The sequence below is a fragment of the Rhinolophus sinicus genome, chromosome 3 (assembly GCF_057876585.1).
Source record: "Rhinolophus sinicus isolate RSI-liver-muscle chromosome 3, RSI-T2T, whole genome shotgun sequence".
NCBI lineage: Eukaryota > Metazoa > Chordata > Mammalia > Chiroptera > Rhinolophidae > Rhinolophus > Rhinolophus sinicus.
The window spans coordinates 5,855,061-5,878,769 of NC_142503.1; the positions used below are offsets into that span (position 1 = coordinate 5,855,061).

Genomic DNA, 23,709 nt, shown 5'->3' on the forward strand with positions numbered 1-23,709 from the left:
TCATTCAGTCAGCAAGTACGCTGACTGCTGCCAGAACTGACACTGAGAACGCGAAATAATACACTGGCAAAAATATTCAGCAGGCCTCTCAAATGCTACATGTTCACTAGCCCAAGGTCCCTGGAAAAAAATACATAAATAATTGTAATTGTAAGAGTACAGAGCAGGACAAGAAAACAGTAGGGCAAATGTTTATGTCAGAAAGTAGCATTTTGGTAACAAGGAAAACGGGGTAGATCATTGAAACCCATGCCTTATTTGTCCAGTGCCTCCTAACGCTCGACTGGGAAAAGTTGCTTTTGAGAACAACAGGAGCCTGAATTGCCAATGGGAAGAAAAAAAGCAAACTAAAGGCTGAAAAGAACTCTCATCACACACTTCATTGTAAGAATCTGACCTTATTCCTTATAACCAGAATGGCATCTTACGTTACAACAGTGGGGAATTTTGCTGCTAAGATGTTGAACAAAGTCTCTCCAGGGTAGAATTACCTTTGGGATTTTTTGTCACTTTTAAGATAACTTCTGAAGTGTCTAAGCACTATAGCATCAAGTTAAATATTATGAAGGGCTCTCGCAATACCCTCCTCAAACATCCCAGGGCCAAAGTTCTGTCTGAGTCACGCTATTCCTCCCTATAGTCGATCCTAGAAGAGAGGCCCTGGGCCGTAACTACTGTCAACATGGTGACGACTCCCAAATACCTACCTCTGGTTCCAGTCACTCCCACGTAGCCCAGACTCACATCTGTAACTGGCTACCCTCCTGCCTAGATAAGAAATGAAAGCTGGCAACTCAAAACTGACATGACCCTAGGAGAAGTCTCGCTTTTCCCTCCAAAACCTGCGTCTCCCCAGGACTTCTGTCTTGGTGAATGGTCCACCTGCCACCAATTTTCTCAAGTCCAAACCTTAAAATTTTTTTCTTGAATTTGCTTTGCCTCTCCCACAATGCCCAGGCCATCAGAATACCACTGACTCTGCCAAAAATATTCCAAATATATCCAGTTTTCTTCATCTCCACCAAGTCCAGTCCCCTATGATGAACTTCTAACTGCTCTTCCTGCTTCCCATCTTGCTACCCTACGCTCCATTTCCCCAATGGTAACCATGACAACTCGAGTGACAATTTAAAACTGCAAACAAATCCTGTCCCACCACTGCTTCTCCAAAAGCTTCCCAACACCCATAATGAACACCCAAGTTCAAAGCCCTACACGCTTCCATTCTTGCCCACAACTGCGGTCTCACTTCATACCACTCGCCCCTTTCCCACTGTCTTCTCTACCCTCTCTGACACATGACCCTACCTGAATTCTTGGCATAGCATTTACATGATACTTTTTCTTATTTCCCGTGATGTGATTATTGTTTATGGTCTAGCTCTCCCACCTAAAATGTATGCTCCATGAGAACTGGGAGCCTGTCTTGTTTGCCAGCCTCCCGCCAATTACTAAAGTCTCAACACGGTAGGTGCTCAGGAAACACCTGTTGGGGGAGATGGGATGGTGGAGAGAGGATATTTCTCCTAGTCACTGTTCCTTGCAATTTTCAAGAAAAGTGGTGTGTTTCGTCAGTAATAGGAACATGGTTTCCAATCAGACATGAACTGTGATGCCCGCTAGTCGGTGATGACCTCCATGTACAGAAAATGATGCTTCAGAGGCACCATTTGTTTATACAGATGTTTGTCCATGAGGGATTTTTGTTTGAATGAACCATCAATCATGTGTTTTTGGCAAGGAAATTACACAGTGAAAGTGGGTTGCAACCCTCAAAATATTTGCTAGCTCAGTGAAATAAAACCAACACTCTATTTGCAGAAACCTATAGCTGCTTTATTTTGCAATAACATTTGAGTAGGTGGGTTCTATTGCTTTATAATTCTTTTGATAATCTTCTGCCATGAGAGCTCCCTTGGTGACCTTAGAAAACAAAGGGAATAAAACACACATGGATTAAGAAGTTGTATGTTATCCACTGGGCTTGGCCCTCCAGGTGACCTCAGTGATTTTGACAAGTTTTTTAACCTCTCCATGCCTTGCTTTACTCACGTCTAAACTGGGAATAATACCATGTTTCCCAAAAATAAGACCTAGCTGGGCAATCAGCTCTAATGAGTCTTTTGGAGCAAAAGTTAATATAAGACCTGGTATTATTATATTATATTATATTATATTATATTATATTATATTATATTATATTATATTATATTATATTATATTATATTATATATTATATTATACCCAGTCTTATATTATAGTACAATAAGATCAGGTCTTATATTAATTTTTGCTCCAAAAGACTCATTAGAGCTGAGTGTTCGGCTAGGTCTATTTTCAGGGAAATACGGTAGTAGAACCAGCTTTGTATGGTTGTGGAGAAGATGCAATGATACAAGTCAAGCAGTCACACCAGCGCCTGGGACACAGGGAGTGTTCAAATCATTTGAGCTATTATTAGGAATTATTACCAGGTTATTATTACCAGAATGGCATCTTACATTTATAAAATGTTTTGTAAAATGAAAGGTTGGAGGATCTTTATTAAATCCCCATTGTCACTGCGACATTACAAGGGACCGTTAAATGCCCACCCCTGGTGAACTGGTCCCAGTCCTCCTTCAGATCCAAACAAGGGTGACTAACGTAGGCAGGTGGCGGTAACCCAGGAGATGTCCACTCTACACTATACATGGGAATTGGCCTGCATTAAGAAAAATAAGAAGCTACTCCAAATCAATAATGTCTTCACAACCATGTACCCATAGTTAGAAATATTAGTAGTAGGTGTAGCTGACCATTTAGTATTTGCTTAAAAAAACAGAAGTTGCTTTGGAAACGCTCTGCCATAAAGACAGAACTTGAACAAGAAAATAAGAGTCAAAGTTAGAATGTATACAAGACACTTAACATTATAATCGCAGAACAAAGCTAGACCATCGTGCTTTTCTTTTTCATTATTGCTATTATGATGACATTCCACAAGAAACTTCTAAGACCTTCACACAGACCTTTTCTACACCTGGATTATGAAACAGTCTTAAAAGAGCATAACACAGTACATATAATAGAAAGTTATAAAAAGAAATGTAATCAGCTCCATAGAAAATATGGCAGTAGAATGATCAAGTTAGCATATAACTAAACATCAAATTGAGTTAAGGAGGAAATTCCAGAAAAATAGAGAAAAGTCATAGTTACTTGGCAGAAAAGAACTAGATCTGCCAACTAAAAAGATGCTCTGTTCAGTGATAATATTTAGAATGAGCACTGATGCAGGAAATGTTTTCATGCACATGCTTCACGGGGCTGTTCCATCCTGTTTGGCACCTACTATGTGACTGGCCTGTGGATAGCGCCTACTATGTGACCCGTCTGTGGATGCCTCCTACCTGCTGCTCACAGCCCTGAATCGTCATCAGCATGACTCAGGTATATGTTCAAAAATGGCTGATAAGAAATGTGGGCAACTGTCCACACTTCAATGAAAATTGTGTGCGTGTGTGTGAGGGGGTGTGTGTGTACACACGTGCTCACATGTGCTTGTAGCACCAAGTCAGTAAAAGATCACGTATTTTAAAGGTGCTGCAGGGCTGTGATCTTTCCCTATCACGTAGATCCTCAGCGGCTGACAAATAATTTACCAGAAATTCATAATTAAGCCCAAAGCTGGGCTTTCGCACACTGTTTTAGACATTTATTTCATTGACTGTAAACCTGCTCTAGTGACCTTCGTAAGTCCCACAAATAGTGCTATCTATGTCTATTCCTATGTCTATGTCTACATCATCTAGATCTATATCTATAAACCCATATATCTGTATGCCTACGTCTATATATCTATATCTATACCTGTCAATGTCTATATCATATCTATATCATCTATATCTATATCTCTATCTCTATTTCAATCTATATTTATACCTATCTATATATACCTATCAATATCATAGCTATATCTATATCCTTTATCTATATATTTATCTATCACTATCTATATTTATATCTATCTATATGTACCCAGCAATATCGTATCTATATTTCTATCTATATATATATACTAATCAATATCATCTATATCTATATCTATATCATCATCTTTATCTATACTTTTATCTCTCTATCGCTATCTATACCTATCTATATATACCTATCAATATCATATCTATATCTATATCACTTTTATCTATATATTTATTTATCACTATCTATATTTATAACTATCTATATATACCCAACAATATCATATCTATATTTATATCATCTATATCTGTATCTATCATTACCTACATTTATATCTACCTATGAGTATGTCTGTCTATCTCTATCTCTATCCATATATATCTATAGATCTATATCTATATTTATATCTATCTGTACCTGTCAATGTCTATATCATATCTATATTATCTACATCTTTATCTCTCTATTTCTATCCATATTTATCTCTATCTATATATACCTATCAATATCACATCTATACCTATCATTAGCTACATTTACACCTTCCTACGAGTGTGTCTATCTATCTCTATCTGTGCCTACATAGCCAACTGCCCCAGGATTGTGCTCCCAGCATAGCAGGGACTCCCAGCAGACATATCAATGCTGCTTTTTGAACATGTACATACAAGATAACTAATTTACAGGAACTACGACTTCAGGGTTCTGAGCTTGACTCAGTCTCACGACCCGACGGTCATGCTATTCTCTGCTAGTTTTACATTTCATAATATGTGTTCCTGGAAGATGACTGACGAAATTCCGCTGTGACACGACAGTAGGTCCAAATGCTCCACTTAAGAAATGTTAAATGCCAGGAAGGAGCTGACATCTGATCCTGCAGTAGAGGGGAGGGTGCATGGGTCTCGGTCTGTGCCACTTGATAAATCTTGCCTTCCTCTGCAGTTCTCTGCACAGCTTACAGCCAGCCAGCAGGGAGACAGAGACTGGGCGAGGAAAGATCGTGCACTCTTTCCTGTCTGATACTCCAGCAATGACATTCAATCGTACGGAAGACAGACACAACTACCCAGGAAAGCAGTAGAGTGACTGTGCTCAGCTGGACAATATGGGGACAGTCTATAATGGATGCAGCAAATCTAATTATGTCATTATTGGGAAAAAATCATGAAATAAACATCTTAAATCAAATGTAGCACAATCAGAGGCTAGAGGAGCACATTTTTATCACCCTTTTAAGGGCCATTAGAGAAGCTATGTTTTACAAAATCTCAGTGGAAATCACTTCAGTACCTAGTACACACACACACACACACACACACACACACACACACACACACGCTCTTACCGCATGCCAGACTGTTATTACTGGGAAGACGAACTCAATCAAGTCAAGAGCCTCGTATTCTGAAAAGGAAAGACTATGCACACACAAGAAATACTACAAGGAATTCAACTTTAAATTGTCACTGGGGGGACACGTATGGGAGTGTGGAGACACAGAGGAGGTACAACTTAACTGTTAGGGATCATCGTTGGGTAGGAGAGAAGGAACAGGATATCAGTGTCCAAGCTGGAGACATTGCCTCACCTAGAATGAACCAGAGTGGCCACCAGATGGGATGTGTGATTGGCCAGCTTGGGCAGGTACCTCGTCTTCAAGCCATCACTATAGCAAGGAGGTGGCTTGCTACGGAGGGAGGAGGAACAGGTCTCAAAGGTATATGGCCTCTGAGCTGTAATTAGGGCAGTTACAACCAAAATAATCTGACCTATGGTAAATAACTTACATGCCACCTAATTCCTCCACGCTGGAAATGTAAGATTTGTTCACTATTCTTAGATATGGTCATATGAAAATATGGTGGTATTTACTTCCCAGAATCTCCTGACCATCTTTCCAACCTTTGCTTTTTCTGCTTTGGTTTAACCAACAGTGGTTACTGTCCAAGCTTTAAGCAAAAGCAAATGAAGCAAAAATACTCTGATCCCTTTCTGGCCTGGGAGGCTCAAAGAGACACAAACACGCATGAAAACCACATGAAAAGCTCCAGCAGATAACACATGAACTGATTAGGTTTGTCGCCCTGCAGCTATAGAAACCCCTCCAGTATTCTGATCTGGAGACCACGATGTCGGAAAACCCCAAGTCCCATGAAACCCAAAAAACCCAAGGTCATTTTTATGCCCTTAGGAAAGTTCTGCCAAATAAAGCTCTTATGCACAGCTTAATCAAAAGGGCAGTTTCCTCCTATACACTGTAAATCTTCAAATGCAAGTTTTTAGCCCCACACACAACTGCCCCTCTAAAGGGTGTCTGAGAATGAACAGTGCACGTACGCCATTCCCAGCCCCACTTGAAAAGAAGGAATGAAAAGGGTTCTGAACTTCCCCACACATCTGTGATTCACAAATATTTACAGGAGTCAGCAACCTTCAGGACAACAACATACTTGGCAGACGCTCAGCTAAACAAATGAGGGAAAAAAGGCCCAAACCCCATACGGAAGAGAAGAGGAAACAAAGCGAGGTTTCCCCGGTTCCATAATGGGAATTCCAGTACATCCTGATGTGGATAAAGGGAGCAGACCATCCTGCCAGCGAACTTCACTAACGCGGAGTGAAATGCATATGACACAACAGATCAGATCTGCACGGAAACAGTCCATCAGGCTGACTGGACAACAGGACAGGAAGGAGGGGTGGAGTCCACAGCTTTAGTACTTCTGACGTCATTAGGAATGCCAGGCTAAATCTTCATGCCAAAACACAACCGCTCAGCATGAATAAGCAAGTGATGTACCTGTGTCCATAATATATGTACAAGTGAACAACAAACACCACAAAACAGAATTCCTGTCAGCACAGCAGCACCAGCTGAAACTCTGGCAATTCATTATGTTAAATGCTAACAGCGGTTGTTGTTGCTGAAGACATTCTGGGTGAATTTTCCCCTTCTTGTACATATTTTCCACAATGAGCATTCGCTATTCACTACTTTAATCCATTTTTTAATTCATGCCTTCAATTTGCAAATTTTAAAATGGAAAATTTTAGACAGTGAATATACGGCTCATGACGTGCCAACATCCCAATTGCAGAGATAAGCTATTTACAATTTGGCATGTATTAACATGTTCTGCTAGATGTTGTAACACACATGACTTTTGTGTAGAGATTATGTGTTCATGTGTTTGTGTGTGTGTGTGTATGTGTTTCTAAGATAAATGGAATTATATTCAATATATTATTCTGCAATTTCTTTTTTTTAGTTAATAAGGTACCATATATACCTTTCCATTACTTTTATAATCATAATTTTATTTTTTTATATCATTGTTATTAAAGTAAAGAACACTTTTCCATTACTCCTGGAACAAGTGCGTAGGGTCCAGTGGCTCTTGAGAAAGGCCTATCTCCAAAAGTCCTGCTACATCAGGCGTGGGCTTTCTACAATTATTTATTTCTATGAATGCATGAATGCAGGAATGAATAAATGCATGAATGAATGAAGTAGTTCCCTACCTAAACTCCTTAAAGAAACACAAATTAATTGGTTTTTCTTTGCCCATCTTTTTGGTAACCAGTAGAGCAGAGTCAAATGGGCCTGAAGGTGTCAGATTATTCTTTTGTAAAAAAGTACAATCCAAAAAAAAAAAAATTTACCTCATTGATATATGAGACAAAGGGTGACCCCATGTTATACCATGATTTAAGTATGTTAATCTTGTTCAAACTTGACTCTTATAAACATCTGTGTTTGCTTGTAACAAAAGAGGGAGATCTGATGCCAGAACACTTTTGTGTAACATAATTTTTGGACAGCCCAAAAGAACTGCGTGCTTACCCTAATAAGTAGTAGTGTGTATGAGGGTGCAAAATAAACTGAAGCCAGCTGGATGGTCACATTGGGCTGGAAATGCTGTGTCAATGCGCCTTCTGGGGATTCCTGTGTAATTCCACAGAGGGGTTAGCCCAACATTGTTTGGCCGTAAAGATTTGTCTTTCTGACGGTTTGCCCATTCACTGCCATTTTTAACAGCAGAGATAAGAGAAGCTCATAAGCTATCACAGTATGTGAATCTATAAAATTGCTGGTTTCTTCACTTCCCACTTAGATGTCTGACTTACCAAGGAGGAAAAGGGTGGAGTGTTTCTTCGATCATGTATCACGCTAAGGATCCGTAGCCATCTGCGCACTCAAGCCCAACTCCCCTACACCAACTCTGCAAAAAATAAAAGATCCTATTAACCCAGTTTAAATGATGCTGTGGTCATTGCTTGTCAATTCTAGAAAGTCCCATTAGCGTCCTGCACAACCAGAGTAAGCCGCTTTGGCAATGTAAAACTTAAAGTGACACAGGACAGCTTGGAAATCGCAAATGGACTAGTCCTGGCTTAATATCACATGCACCCAAGGATTTCTTTCTTCAGAAAAGGAGAAATAAAAATTCGACCATCATTTCAAAACCATTTGAATGACCTTAATTAAGCAGCTTGAACATCAAAGTCAGATTGTTTGTATGAATTTACCCATTTTAGGACGGCTCTTTCATGCCTTTTTGGGAATACAGCACTGCCATGCAGGGTCTCTGGTCCCTCTCCCCGCACAAGAATGCAGGATATGTTGAGGCCAAAAAAGAACACCCACGGAGCCATGGATGGGGGTTAATACCACTATAGTCTCGCTGGCGGCTGGGTTGGAGACACAGGAAGCAGGAGCCACATGGTGCACAATCCGCTTCTCTGCCAACCAACCAACCCCCTAGCGTAGTCACAGCAGTTATATTAGTGGCTAATGGGTAACTGCTTACAGCTGATGGCCAGCTTAGTCACAGCTGATGGCCATCTACAACCTGAGCCAGCACCTGTCCACGTGAGGTCGAGAGCCTGGAAACGGCTCTCTAGGACTCTGTCCCCACAAGTACCTTAAGTAAAGCATTTCTAAAAGAGGAGATAAAGGCAGAAGGTATAGAATAAACTCTACCACAAACCTGAGTATGTATTTTCATTTGCATATTAATTTCTTTGGTGTATAATATGACATTTTATGGGGGGAAAAATTATAAACCAAAAAATAAAAAAATAAAAAAAAAAAGGATTCGCTTTACTAAAACCAAGTAAAGCCACACAATCTCCTCATCTGATTTAACATATGAAAATCCTGGAAACTTGATATTGTGATGTGACAGAAAGTCTACCACAAAACACCAGCCTCCCTAGAACCATGTATGCCAGCAATTAAAGAAATGGATTATTTTTCAGTTCTTATTCACAAAGGAGATATGTCCATTATTACTTAAGGATGCCTGTTACTTCAAATACTGCCCTGCAAGGCTCATGCTTTTTCTGTTGTCCTAGTTCACGGACTTTCTTTCTATTCTCCGTGCTCTGCAGCTTCTGGCTGCCATATACTTGGAACATACTGATGTTACCTATCCCAACACATCCACTTAGGCAGCAGCTGAGAATGGTGACAAGAAGGGGGGGGGAGAACTTCCCAGAACATTCTGGAACATTCTGGCTATTCTTCTATGCAATGATTCCCACACCGTCTCCTTCAGTAATTATCTAAATGGCTGCAGAAAATAAACTGAATTACAGCATCTGGAAATTTGTAGGATTTTATATTTGTTAAAATTCAATTTGGAAGTCCTGAGATTCAGAGGCCAGTGGGCAGTGGCGTGGTGACATTGTCTCTCTGAGAGACTCCTCCCTCCTGGAAGTGCCTTTGCTTAGTTTATGGGAAGCGAGGAGGTGATCCAAAGCAACACATTCGGAATTGCCCAAAAAGGCGCCCACAGCCCAGGTGCACTGATACATTGCAGCATCTCGAATCCCAATGCGGTCCCAGCAGAGCCTTTGAAGGTTTGTGACATCATCCTTTGGAAAGGAGGAGGCACAGATGCAAATCTTTGAGGCCAAAAGAGGAGTAAGGGAGCTCTCCCCAAGGTAAGGAGGCATACTCAGCCCAGGAAAAATTCCTAGGAGCAGCCAACTCTTTCTCACAATAGCATAATATCTCCTTTGGGTGTGGCAACAAATATGTTAGCTGAGACTTCTTTATTAAACAGCATATTTGAATACACCAAGTCTCCTCTGGAGCCCTAAAATCTACTTCAACATTAGTACTAAAATTTCCTTGTATTTGTTTACACCCCAATCAAAATTTAAGTAATAAAGTTGGACAGGTCCACTGGTGGCTGCTATGAATACCTGGTGATTTCTATCAGCTCCCACGTGTCACAATTAAATTAAAAACAGGGCTGGTAATTAGGTCTGAAGGCTGAGCTCTCCCAGCCTCCACCAGTGAGGTCATAAGTTAGCTGCTGTGCCCCTCAGCTAGGACATCCCAGAGTCAGGCCTGCAGAGGACAGCCATCCTTTCAAACAGCGAAGAGGACAGAGACCAAAAAGGATGAAAGAATTCAGAATGGTTGATGCCACCACACAACACATACTGCAGGAAGAGACCATCCCTGCTGAATCCAGACCCTTCCTTGTGAAAAGTCAACACTCAAGTGACAGAATGTCCAACCCAGAACTCACGTGGCTCAGGGGCCAACACAACTTCCTCTACAATCTGAAGTCTAAACCAGGAACCAGTACCAGCAGTAGGACGGGTGTGTACACCCTGAAAGGTTTTACTGTGCCAGTGTTTATATCAACAATTAGAAAGACATGTCACCACCCTGGAGCATGAGGGCCAGTGAACAGTACCAGGGTCTTCTGCTCCATTAGGCGAACCTTGCTGGTTAGAAGTTCCACACTCCAGATGCATATACATCACTCCACACGACACCCACATGTGTGAGCAGAAACCACAGCAACAAAGCAGTGACCTTGTATAGGAGTTAAGCTGAAGTCACAGACAATGGCCCCTTCAGGTCTGGAGTTGAGTTCTCCCATTGTGCCTAGCGAAGTCATACATTAGCTGATATACAAGGTAGGACAATTAAGTTCATGAACTCATCCTAGAAAAGTGATGTTCATTGCTGAATATCACTATGGTCACCTTCAAAGTACTCCCCGTGGGAAGCTATGCACAGACATCAGCGCCTAGTCCACCCTTCAAAGCAAATATGGAACTCTTTTTCTGGAATGGCCATCAGAGCTGTCGTCGTATTACCCTTGATGTCCTGAATGTCATCAAAATGTCTTCCTTTCAATATTTCCTTTATCTTCAGGTAAAAAAAGAAGTCACTAGGGGCCAGATCAGGTGAGTACGGAGGGTGTTCCAATCCAGTTATTTGTTTACTGGCTAAAAACTCCCTCACAAACAGTGCCGTGTGAGCTGGTGCATTGTTGTGATGCAGGAGCCATGAATTGTTGGTAAAAAAATTCAGGTCGTCTAACTTTTTCACGCAGCCTTTTCAGTACTTCCAAATAGTAAACTTGGTTAACTGTTTGTCCAGTTGGTACAAATTCATAATGAATAATCCCTCTGATTTTAAAAAAAGGTTAGGAACATCGTTGCAACAAGTATGCAAACTTAATTGTCAGACCTGATATAAATCACTAACATATTTTCTAGAAAACTGAGTAGGTAAAGAAAGGACAAAGCCCCAGAGGCTCACGTCAGACTGGAGGGTGGAATATTTTAAGGTGGATATTTGCCTATTAAATAAGAAACTGCTTATGTTTTAACACATAAATGTCTCCATTTGACTCAATTCCATATTATCCGCATTCTTTTTTGCTTTCAGCTGAGTGTCAACTTTAGTAGAAACAAGCTCAGAAGTCCTGTGCCATCAAAGCTCTCAATTAGAGCCTCACCCCCCAAAACCCAGCCTAGGGGACACCTGTGCAGAACTAGCCCTGCAAGGCTTTGTGATTTACAAACAATAAACCTTTCCCGAAGTGGTTCCCTGTAATCATCTTCACAGGCTCTTAAAATGTCTCTAAACTGAAATGCAAAAATAAAATTTAAACATCAATTATAACTTATTAAGTGCTCATCAACTCACAGCTTTCTGCTAAAATATGCAACCTTCCTTCCTCCAGCCCGTTCTACTTAGAATAAGAAAAAAACTGTAGATTTAAACATTTTTCTAGAGATCAAAGGTCGGGGGAGTGGTAGTCATTATTCCTATGGATACATGAGAGAAATTAAAATTTCAGGCCGGTCTTAAGAGCTCAATTTAGAAACCAGGTGACTGTAAGACCACAAGAAATAAAATGGAAATGGACGAGACCACCTGGAATCATAAAGATGTTCAGTGGAGGCATGGAAAGAAACCCCACCAGGTGCAGCCTCAGGAAACATATAAGCTGATGGGCTAGGGTTTCCCAACTTACAAGAATTTTACCAGTGACGACGGAGTCTGAGAGCCACGTCATCATCAGTCAAGTGCCCAGTTAAGCACCAAGCAAAGCCCCTTGGCCATGCATGACAGGCAGGTATTAGACAAAGCAAGAATCGCTTACGTTCTTGGTAGCTCACACCTGGCACTGACTGATTTGTGCTACACAATTCAGTAAAACTCTGAACTGGAGAAAAGCGAGGTTAGTTCCAGGCGGAAGAGTCAAGGAAAGCTTCCTGGAAGAAGAGAAATGTGATCTGGGCTTTGAGGGATGGGTGGGATATTAAAAGAGTTGATGAAGGGTATTGAGTGAGGTGGGGCAGGGAGATCTGAGAATCCCGGGATGGAAAGAAGAGCCATTTTGGCCAGAGCCATGCAGAGCTGGAGCATGCATGGCGAGTACCACCCTTGGGGCAGGGCGAATTGATGGAAACCTCAGCCTTGGGGCCAGCCGAGGCAAGAATTTGCAGGGATGCAGACTGAATGGGGTCAGGTGAAGCAAAGCAACTCTGCTGAAGAGGAAAGTCAGGACTGGAGGGCAGCGAGGATCACAGACGGAAAGCCAGTCTCTTGCTTAAGTTTGTGGAGGAAAACATGGAAGGACATGGGAGAACTGTTTCCAAGTGGGGGGCTGTGGGAAAGGCGGGTGGCATCAGGAGTGAGTGGACCAGCAGGGCAGCCTGGCACATGGGCCCCTGCTGGGCCAGGCAGGATAAGGCTCCAAGGAGCTGGTCTAGAAAAAAGCAGACAATTAGAGGACGTTAACATAAGAAAGGGAGGAGACTTCACCCCAAGGAAGAGGGAGCCATTGGCTCAGTGGAAGGTCAGGACCAGAGTGGTGTTTAGGAGAATCAATATGGCAGCTCAGCAGTGGATAAACAAGGAGGGAGAACCAGGGGCAAGAGGCTGCCACAGGAGAACTTTAGGTTTTAAAATATATATACTTTTAAAACTGTAAGTCATTGCCCATTTTTTCAAAACATAAAAGCAGTCTAGAAATGGTGTGTGTACAAGAGGAATGGATGTCTTTGAATTTAAGACAATACTGTAAACAACGAGCATCAGAATTTGCTCACTAGAAATTAAAATGCACAAGCACAGGACATCGGTGTTGCTCGCTCGTGGGTCCGATGTCACCAGATCAGCTGAGGAGCAAAGTCTGGAGACTCCACCACTGAGGTGGGCAGGGTGAAGGCAAGCTGTTCGCTCTCTGTGGACACACCGCTCCCCTTTCTGACACGGTCCCTAACTTTGCTCTTCCTGCATGATGTCACCTCTGTCTCCGTTGTTCCCTTCAAATACACGTGCCCCACTGGACAGTGTTTAGAGAACTCACAGTGGACATTCAGGGTAAAGAAACTTGCTGCCTAAAAGAAAGGCAGGCTCGTATGGGCTGGTGAGTGTGGGGCGGTGAGGGGGGGGGAGACAGGGTATCATCAGAAAACCCCAGCCAATCAGAAAAGAAAAGCAAGTGCTGGCAACAGGAACAGAGAAAGAGGCATCAAGGCAAAAACATTACAGAGGACGGGACACCATGGAAAGGGAGGAAGGCCACATGAGAAAAGGAGGAGGGGGAGAGAAATACACAAGCAGCAGCTGCAGAAATATTTGGGTGCTCTGGAAAGATGCAAACTTTTAAGGACAGAAACTACAGGAACGTCTGCTCCTAGCTGTCCCCACATTCCTGAGCAAAAAGTTCCAGCATTCAAGAAAACAGTGTGAAGAGGAAAAGCAAAGTGGGCAGGAAGCTTGAGGCGATGAAGAAAGTGCAGGGTAAAGCCAGAGGCCTGTACGTGCCGTTCCAGCTGGCACCTGGCCCTCCCCTCCCACTGATGCCACTGGGTGAGAGGCTGGCCCACGCAGCAGGTTCTCCCCAAATGTAAGATGGCTGACCACTTTATAGTCGAGACAAGTCAGGATTCAAACTTAATACATACTGTGGGTTTTTTTAAATATAGGTCTGCTGATTTGTTCAGTGTCCCCATCTAAACTTTGAACATTATTTGACATTATGATGTATAAATGCTGAGAGCAGGGTTAGAAGGATGTGACATTGAGACCCAAGTCTTAGGATGCTTTCTGTTTTAAAAGGCATTCCTTCGTCCCTTGGTTTGCCAGCACTGGCCCATGTGTGGATTCTGTGCTGTACCCTGGCCAAATTCCACATGTGCAAACAGCATCTGAATCAAGCAGTGTTTCCATAGGGAAACATCAGTGCAAACAGCTGTGGCTTTAGGAAGTTAGTACGACACGACAAATGTACGAGGGGGAAAAGATTTAAGTCAGTTCTTGAGAGTTGTAACTATACAGTAACATCATACCCCAAAAAGCAGATATAGGCACCAAAAAGTACATATATGTTTCGCCTTACTTTCCATATCAGTGTATGTGGCCAACGAGGCACTTTCGCCTGGAGGAGTGGCTCGTAGGCCATATACACTGATATGGAAAGTAAAGCAAAACATATATGTACTCAATGCAGGATGGTGAATACGGCATGTCGGGAAGAATGACACGCATAAGCCACAGGCACCTGGAAGCAACTCACCCGTTAGCATGCATAGCTTTCCCCAAATCAGAAATGATCCCATTAATAACCAGCTAATTATTTTCTATACAAATAATCTCACATATTGATCCAGACCATTGAATAAATAATCTCTTTGATAATTAGCTTGTGTACATTTAAAAAAGTCAACTGTCAGCTGTCACAACCTCCCTTCTCTACATCTCTGGCCTATCTTAGGGAAGAAGTAGTAATCCATGGAGGTCAGCCCAGGGATGGCAGAGTTTTCATGGACACTGTGTCCTCATATGGGGACACAAAACCTCATGTTTGGGTCAGAAGGCTCGGACACCAGGCAGAGGCAAATCCTACCTCCCTAAACAGAAGCGCAAGCCCTTTTGAAAGTTATGTGCAAACAAAAACATGCACCAGGAAGAGAAACAGGCTTCCTGCCTCGAGCCTCCACATCCAGACGTGAGAGCTCTCTCTCCACCAGTTAGCTGTCACTGACGTGATGCTTTAGAAATGTTAAACTCAGCTGAGACCGAGAGAAAGGGAAGGCGGGAGTGCTCAGTCTCTGTGACGGCCAGTCCTAACAACACTTGGGAAGAAAGGACCCCAGTGGTTTTCTAGTCGGTCTTCTTGCCGATCACCTTTTCTGGAGTATGCAAAGCTGGCAGGGAGTGCTGACCTGGAACTGATATATTGCCTCAGTAACTGGAATAAAGCTGGAGTCAAATAGCAAATGCTTCCTGTCCTTTATTCCCACATCAGACAATGAGATGTGTCCTGAGGTGCTAAGAGGTATGGGAGCAGAGGGAAAGAAACAGGGGGGCAAAAATGACTTCTTTTTTTTTCTCTTTTTATTAGTTTCAGGTGTACAGACAACAGTGCTTAGATGCTGATATACCTCACAGAATGATCACCCCAGTAGGTATATTACCCATCTGACACCATACATAGTTATTACCATATTATTGACTCTATTCTCTATGCTGCACTTTGCATCTCCACGACTGTTTTGTAAGTACCAATTTGTAATTCTTAATCCCTTCACCTTTTTCATCTGCCCCCAAACCCTGAAATCCTACCATTTGCGACAACATGCATGGACCTAGAGGGTATCATGCTCAGTGAAATAATAATACAGGGAAAGACCAATACCATAGGATCTCACTTATATGTGGAATCTAAAGAGCAAAATAAACAAACAAACAAAACAAAAACTGACCCATAGGTACAGAGAAAAATGACTTCTTTATTTCAGCAAACAAGTTGCCAAACACCAAGCAAGTACTCAAAGTGAGCAATTTCTGAAAACAGCTCTCTGATGACACCAGGGTCTCCGAAGAGCAACTACTTTCTTATTTCTGCCACCACGCGCCAAATTTTCAAAGGGCAGGCTGGCTTTCAATGTAGGCAATTTTGAAGCCTTTGAACAAGTGGTCAATTTGCATGGGCAATTGGCCCCTCAGCTTTCATTCTGACAGCCTTTGTAGATGACATCCTTTGTAGATGACATTCTCGGTTCCCAGAAAGAGAAGTGTCTGAGGCATTCTGAAAAATCTGGTCTCTTAATTCCTACTTTTCAAAGCAATACATCCAACAAGACTTACCCAGTAGCTTTCCCACACAAAAGTGATTCAAGATTGAACTCTAGACCTGAACTCAAGACTCTAAGATCAAGATTTAACGGTTAAAAAAAAAATCATAAAACTATTGTTACTAAACTTTTGTTAAAGCAACTGGCAAGGTTGGGCTCGTATACAGTATCAGCCCTTTGGTCATTCCATAGGAAGAGGGAAATATCTGCCACAGATTAAATCCAAAATTGGCATCAACATCTCCCTAGAATAAAGCTGAACTAAAGCAGATGAAGGTTGACTGCAACAGCATGAAGGAGAAAAGGGGCTTATTTATTGCTGGAAAGATGGTTGACTGTGAAACTCACGATGAATTATTAGAGAAATGACAATGGGTTAAATCACTCAGGAAATTATTTTCCTAAAATAAGAACAGATAGCATTTCTTTAGAAGTTTCTCGCTACAAAGGATGCTCTCTGTCCAATTTTGGTGAGAGAAATAAAAAATGTTCTCCTTTAAGGTGTTAAGAGCAATCTGATTAGTACAAAAACACACAGGCCAATCCAGTACGCATGTGGGGCTGTGTGAGTTCTGGGTTTTCCATGACTTCATTTATTGTATGTGCCTTGACTCAATGCTGCTGTTTGACGTGGCCTGCAGTGATCTGGGCTGAGCAAATTGTGTTTGACTGAGAAGTCAAACTACGGTGGTGTTTTTTTGGTTTAAACCCAGTAAATACTCTGAAGTCATTTCAGAACATTCATCTCTCTGAAGACATGAAAAAAGAAGAATTTTAAATCCTGCTGAAATCAGTCCCAATGACCTGCTGGGTCTTCCATTGTCAACGGTGGGCACCAGGCCTGAAGAAGGAAGATGCCTCATTGTTGTGTTACGGCCTGCGGGGCAGGCGAGTCATTCCCTTGAAGCAACTGTATCATGCTTTTGAGGCTGCAGAATCCTTAGCACTAGATGAATCCCTGACTGCGTTGCATAACCAAAAACCTAATTCTGTTGTACTTGTCATCCTCTTAATATAAATCAGTGATAAAAATAAGAAATAGGCTACTACGCATTGAACCAGATGGCGTCTTACCTTCCTGTAAACATTGCTGTGTTTAGAGTATTTACATGTGTGGGGGAATAAAAAGATCCTTTTTATATATATTAGGCAATGAGTCATGTCATCCATTTCGGCACAGACTGTACTGAAACTTCCTTCCATGAAGAACTAGCACAGCTTCCCTGATGTTTAAAAACAGCCATGGCAGCTGCCTTGGATTAGCCATGAAGCCGGCCTGCCCATCCTGCAGCCTCCATCAAGCAGACGTCTGATCAAATCGGACTCGCTAAACAGAACCAGAAGGCCGAGTGTGTCCTGATGCAAACCTGCTGGAGAAGCAGGCTCTCCTGTGCAGGAGCCAAAGAGCCTTATTTCATTTTCTTTGCAACACACACCCTTCAAAATTTCATCCCAGAAGCCCGACTCTACCTGCATCCCTCTTCCCCTCCTTGAGGAGCGACACCATTGACCTAAAACCTCCCACCTGGAAGAAGAGTGTCGGAGAATCGGGAAATTTCTAAGCTTCCCGATTATTAAAGGAGCCACAGTCCATTGCTCCCACATTCAATAAAATCCACTCTGCAGAACTAACTGGAAAGAAAACAAGACCAGTTTGAAATGGACCACATTTTACAAAGTGTGTTTCATTATTTCCCACTGACAAGCTCTGCCAGCAAATGTGATAACGCAGGGAAAGGGTGTTGGATGGAGCCTGACATCGGGTAAATCCCGCGTGAGTGGTTGTCCTGCCCCCACCAGTGGGATGGGTGTGTGTTTCCTTTTCTTAAACTGTCAGGAAGACAAACCCCCTCTTGGTTGGACAAACAGTATTAACTTAATCAATGGTGTTCGGTTTTGGGGATTTTTTTTCCTTTGATTTTTATAAGCTGCTGAGGCAGTAATCCCTTCCCTGTGCTATGTATGGAGTTTATTTGTAACTCTGAATCCAGAACTCTGTATTTCTTGCCCTTTAAGATTGTTTTATTGGCTTGACCTCATTGCTCCAGCCATTCATCCTAAGACTGGTCCTGCATTTCTGCTGGCTCTTAAATCTGCAGGTGTCCTTGGGGTCCCCCTATGCTGTCCCAGTCACCTCTCCTCTGCGACCAGGACACCCAGACCCCCTCTGGTTTTCTCTGTTGTTAATTTGCTGGCCTTCCCTTGTCAAGAGCAGTCATCCATCCTACCAACTTCGCATCCGCGAGGCCAGGCTGAGGACAGGTTTCCCTCCTTTGACTGTAGGCTCTGTGTAAATGTGAACAGACCAGGGGCACAGCCACACAGCCAGCTGCTAGAGACAGTTGCCATTCGGACCTCCCATCATCCAGTCTGACATCAGTCAAAATCACTCCCTTTGGAGCTGCACGGTGCCCAGGCCTCCTGTGGGTCTGCAACGTGCCAGGCCCTCAGCGGGTACCCAGGCGGGAGCTGCTGGACAGCGCCTGTGCCATGCGGGAGAGAAAGTCCTGAGGAGGGAAACATCTCACCTTCCTGGCCAGAGGCTGCAGCCATGCCTTGATCCCATTTTCACTCAAAATAAAATTCTCCTTCCACATCTCTTTAGAAGATTTTCAGGTCTCAGAAGAGACTTCTTGATGATGTACAGGCAGGTTTGGGCCCATCCTCCTCATACTCTTGTAAAATCTAAACTTACTGCAGACTCCCCTGGGATAACATACTTTTATCTGCTCCTTCTTGCCTCTTAAGCTGACTGGCAGATCCCAGGATCCCTCCAGAGATTAGACTCTCTGGGGAAGCTGCATCCACTGCCCCCTGAGAACCTCCCTCCATGCTCAGATGTCCCCAAGGAGACACGACGGCTCTTGTGAACAGAGGCGAGAGGAGAACAAGGCCAAACTGGTGGCCAAGTGCTCAGGAAAACACTGTTCCTTCGTAATGCAAACATGCTCTCTGCAGATGTCATGCCTACACTAATAATTCCCTAGTCAACCTGGTTTTCATAGATAGCAGGTCAATGGCTACGTAAAAGTGACTCCAACTTCTGAATTAATGACGTTCTGTTGACCTGGAGTGATTCTGCAGTCATCGGTTCAAACAAAAACACTTCTGCCTCCTGGCCTTTGTTCTCTCTGTAACGATGCTTTGCAGGCACCTTTGCCTGTGCAGTGTTCTTGAAGCACTTGACCATGGGCAGGCTGCCTGCTCACCCACACCCCTCCCCATTCACTCCTTTGTCCCTTCTCCCCAGTTAACTGCAGAGAGAAGACAAGTTGAAAGGCGCCCCTTCACACGTGGCTTGAGAAAATGTGTAAGTCTTCTGGCCAAAGTGAACGTGAATTTATGATGAGATTTACCAAGTGAAAACTTAGAAGCACTTTAAGCCCTTTAGCACCAGAAAATCATTATGTTCTTGGTGGTACTTTATGCCTGACTCCAAACTGTGCATTTTAATCTCAATAATTATTAGGATTTTTTAGCCGTTTGGTTCGCACTTACATTTCTCATCAACCACTTTTTAGGCGTGCAGAAATGACACTGCTCCACAGGAGTAACAAGCCTCATAACTGAATCTGGGATATTAATGAAAGGCCTGTATAACTCTAGTGAGAAGGACAAAACAGTAACGCAGAAAATAAACTCAAATGACAGCAGTACACAGACCTGTCCTTGCTTGCGGATTCTTTTCTCAAACTACATAGACTGAAGTATTAAATTAAGAAGCTCCTGTCACGTTCAGCTTCTCATCCATGTCCCCTCTCTCGGGCCAGCGGACATCCAGCAGCCCAGCAGAGTGCTAATATGAAATGTCTCTCGCTCCTCACACATCCCATCAGAGAAACCATCATCTAATGATGGACCGTCCTTCTCAATGAAGCAGTCACTGTGAGCTCCCCCGGACATCAGACCACAAGGAAAACCCCTCATTCAAATGGAGAGCTGATAGCGCTGTGGGGGAAGGTGATAAGGCCCTTTATTATACTTGGAACAAAACATCTCACCCTGCTGGCTGTTTCCTTCTTCAAGGGCCTCGAACTGCACTGGGAAGAAGGGCTATGGCTGTCCATTATTTACTGACAGTTTCTCAAATTATGCTCCTTCCTAAATAACGTAAAGGAGCTATACGTCAGAAGAGTGGCATGAAATTCTGGTGACAGCAGCTTTTCTCAAAGACTACTAAGGGAAACCATAACGTGATGCCATAAAATGGTATTTATGGCCATTCCTTCGTAGAGATAAACTGCTCATGCCCCTCGAATTAGGTTTGCCCTATTTTCATATTCTGGGGCACATAGGGGTCTTTCAACAAAGCTAAAAAGATGGAAATTGGTCATAACCATCCTGAGATGAGAAAGGGGAGGGTCAGAAACAGCCCAGGTTCCACGACTTCCCTCCACTGTGAACCTTGGGAAACCATCAACTTCCCCAACCTCTTTCTTCACTCAGCCAAGGACGGAAGACGGGAATGCCCCTTCACAGAGAAGGCGCATCTACCTGACAAGGTGTGAATACCAAGTAACAATGACAGTTCCAGCTGAACCTCCAGAGGAAGAGAGTGATTAGGACAGAAATCTGAATAACTGAATTAGTCCTGCACCTCATCCATCTGGTGTCAAATGATAAACTGTCAGTAGAAACAGACTCTTCCCTTCAACCCTTTCCTTCCCCTTCTGCACCGGCTTTTTTCCATTTGTCGGCCCTGCAGCTCAACACGGGCGCTCCTGGGGGCTCCTGACACTACCACAGACTTTTACAGAAAGGATGGGCAGAGAAGTTCCAACGACATGAGCTTTCCTCCCTCAAGGACATTCACTCCAGAAACTGTCACTGCTCAGAAGACATCTTCATTCTGGCTGACATCACCAGAGGGAGCCCCGTTTTCCTCAATCCCAATTTGCTTTGACAGACATATGGCTGTCAAAGAGCCACATGCTTCCCAGAGTGAGAGGTTGTGCAGGAATTCCAGAGTCATCCTTGGCTTGTCAGCAGGAGGCGGCAGTGAGGGGAGACACTGCCATCGATCTCCGCGAGTGTTCCGTCACACTTGGTAACCCACACTCTTGCAAGCAGGATGCATTCCATCCAGATTATTCCAAGCCTGCCCAATGGCTCCCACCAGGGCACGGGGGCTGGTACTGCATTTCAGAAAGAAGTTTCACAGCCGTGTTAAAGAAGTCATGGCAGGCACCCACACATAAGGCCACATCCTTTAACCCAAAGCAGACCAAACTTTCTTTTAGCTTCCAGCCCCACTCTCCCTAAGCAAAATGTTAAAGGAAAAACAGGAGGGGCAGGACTAACCTGTAAAATAACCACTGTCCTTACCTGTGGTTCACATCATGTTACGTAAATGTGCCTAGTTTCCTCACCCTGCTTGTTGGTCAATATGCCATCTATTACAAAAACCCCAACATCACTATTCTCCAGATCAGCACAGAAACACTGAAGGGCAGGTACCATGATGACATCAGAAGGACAGGCAGCAAAGCTCCCAAAGGGTTCTAGTTCATCACCCAGGAAGAAGCCCGTGAACTCTTCCTCCCGGGAGGCCGCCACCACCAAGGGCAAGCGCAAGCCGCTCCTTTGCACCTATGGGATTCAGAGCACAAAAGGGCTCCAGTAACCCACACATTTCACATTCCTCTTGCACGTGGTGACTGGGATTCATGAAAGAGGAAATACAGTTGATCCTCATTATTCACGGGTTCTGTATCTGCAAACTCGCGTATGCGCTACAATTTATCTGTCACCCCAAAATGTGCTGTTGGTGGTGAGTTCAAAGCTCATGAATCAACTCTGCATTAAACAAGGTGTGTTCACACAGAAGCGTGCATAGCTCAAGGCTCTTTATTGGCGGGTTGGTAAAGACGTGACCAGGCGCTCCCAGGAGCTTTGACCCTCGATGTCCCCTAGGAGCAATGGTTCAGTAGTAGCTGACTCAATGTTCACAGGTGACTTTCTAGAGCGTGAGTACCGTGAATAATGAGGATAGACTGTAAATACCAGAGGCTATGAGCAACAGCTAGAATACCTGCTGTCCCACGTACAGTAACAGTGTCCCCAGCTCTACACAGGCATGTCAGAAGCTGGCTGGCGTGCAGGTGGCCTGTGAGACTGTATGAGTGGAGGGCATATTACTCAGAGAAGTAACCACCTCGATGGAGGGAGACTGGGAGCCCGGCAATAGACACTCGAAAGACACCAGCTGCCTAACCATTCCTGGAAAGCAAAGCATGGGCCCTCTTGCTTCGGAGGGGCATGTAACCCATCATGCTGGCTGCGAGCTGCGGGGGCCCTGGTGCCTGACTGTCTGGCATTAACCACCGTGGGCAGAGAACTTTCTGAAGTCATCTTGGACTGAAAATTAAACCCCTCGGAAACAGAAATCTGAACAATTACCGGGCATCAGGGATGACAGGCCAGAGGCAAGGTCGCTTGCCGAACGCAGGCGCTGGCTTCGGCTGGCAGGGCTCCTGCGTGCTCTCCTTCTGTAACGTGAACCAGATCCCCATCTTCTGCATCGGCTAATGATGCTTGCTCCCACGATTTAAGGGACGATTACAGTCTAAAGAGCTGATTGTGTCTCATTACACTTGAGATAATATATTCCTGACAACCCAGGCTATTAACTTGGACCTCCAAATACCAAATCACGTCACACGTGGCCCCTCTGACAGATTCTCATCTGTTAAGCATTGAACAGGAAAGTGTTTTCTCTCTACAGAGCGTATAAGGGAGGAAAAGCGAAAGTGGTACAGAACGGCGAGTACCATTTTTCCAAGTCCAGGAACTGGGAAATTTAACTGAGTCACTTTGAGTACATGAAGACATTAAAAGACAAAATAAGCAAAACCATCCAGAAATGCCACAGAATAAAAAGGTCCAAAGCCCTAACTTTCTTGCTTCCAGATGGCCTCACAGCAATTCTCCTCCAGCAACTTCTCCCCTTTGAAATGGAATTGGCTTCCTTTGAAGCCACTTTCCTTCCTTTACAATGAAAAAATATAGATACATTGAGCTTCTTTCTCCACGCCCACCCCTTTGCACTGTTAGTTGTCTACAGAAAGTGAGCAAAAATAATAATAGTTCACGCATCCTCCGATTAAGAAAACGCTGATTCGGCAAGGCACATACTGTTTCTCAAGTTCAAGAAGAATAGTTTCTATCATGATCACACAAAGATAAGTTGGCAAGCCCCACAAATGTACTCGTAAAGAAAGTCAGAATAATCTATAAGAGTGATAAATCAAACTCAGGGGTTATGGATATGAGTCAAGCACCAGAATTTTTATTTCCCCAGCACCAGACAGCCCTTTCTCTTGTCTACACCCTGAA

The 23,709-nt window shown here is 43.4% G+C and overlaps 1 protein-coding gene across 4 annotated transcripts in view; it reads right to left on the bottom strand.

The window, feature by feature from the left end:
* The window catches only part of SEMA5A (semaphorin 5A), a 421,628-nt gene that overhangs the window by 310,880 nt on the left and 87,039 nt on the right, over positions 1–23,709 (bottom strand). For 2 of the 4 annotated variants that reach the window (XM_074329093.2, XM_074329090.2), the window contains exon 2: positions 8,095–8,189. The exons of the other annotated variants lie outside the window; for them this stretch is intronic. The gene's annotated coding sequence lies outside the window, so the exon portion shown is untranslated. The remainder of the gene's footprint in view (positions 1–8,094; positions 8,190–23,709) is intronic. 4 annotated transcript variants of the gene reach the window in all.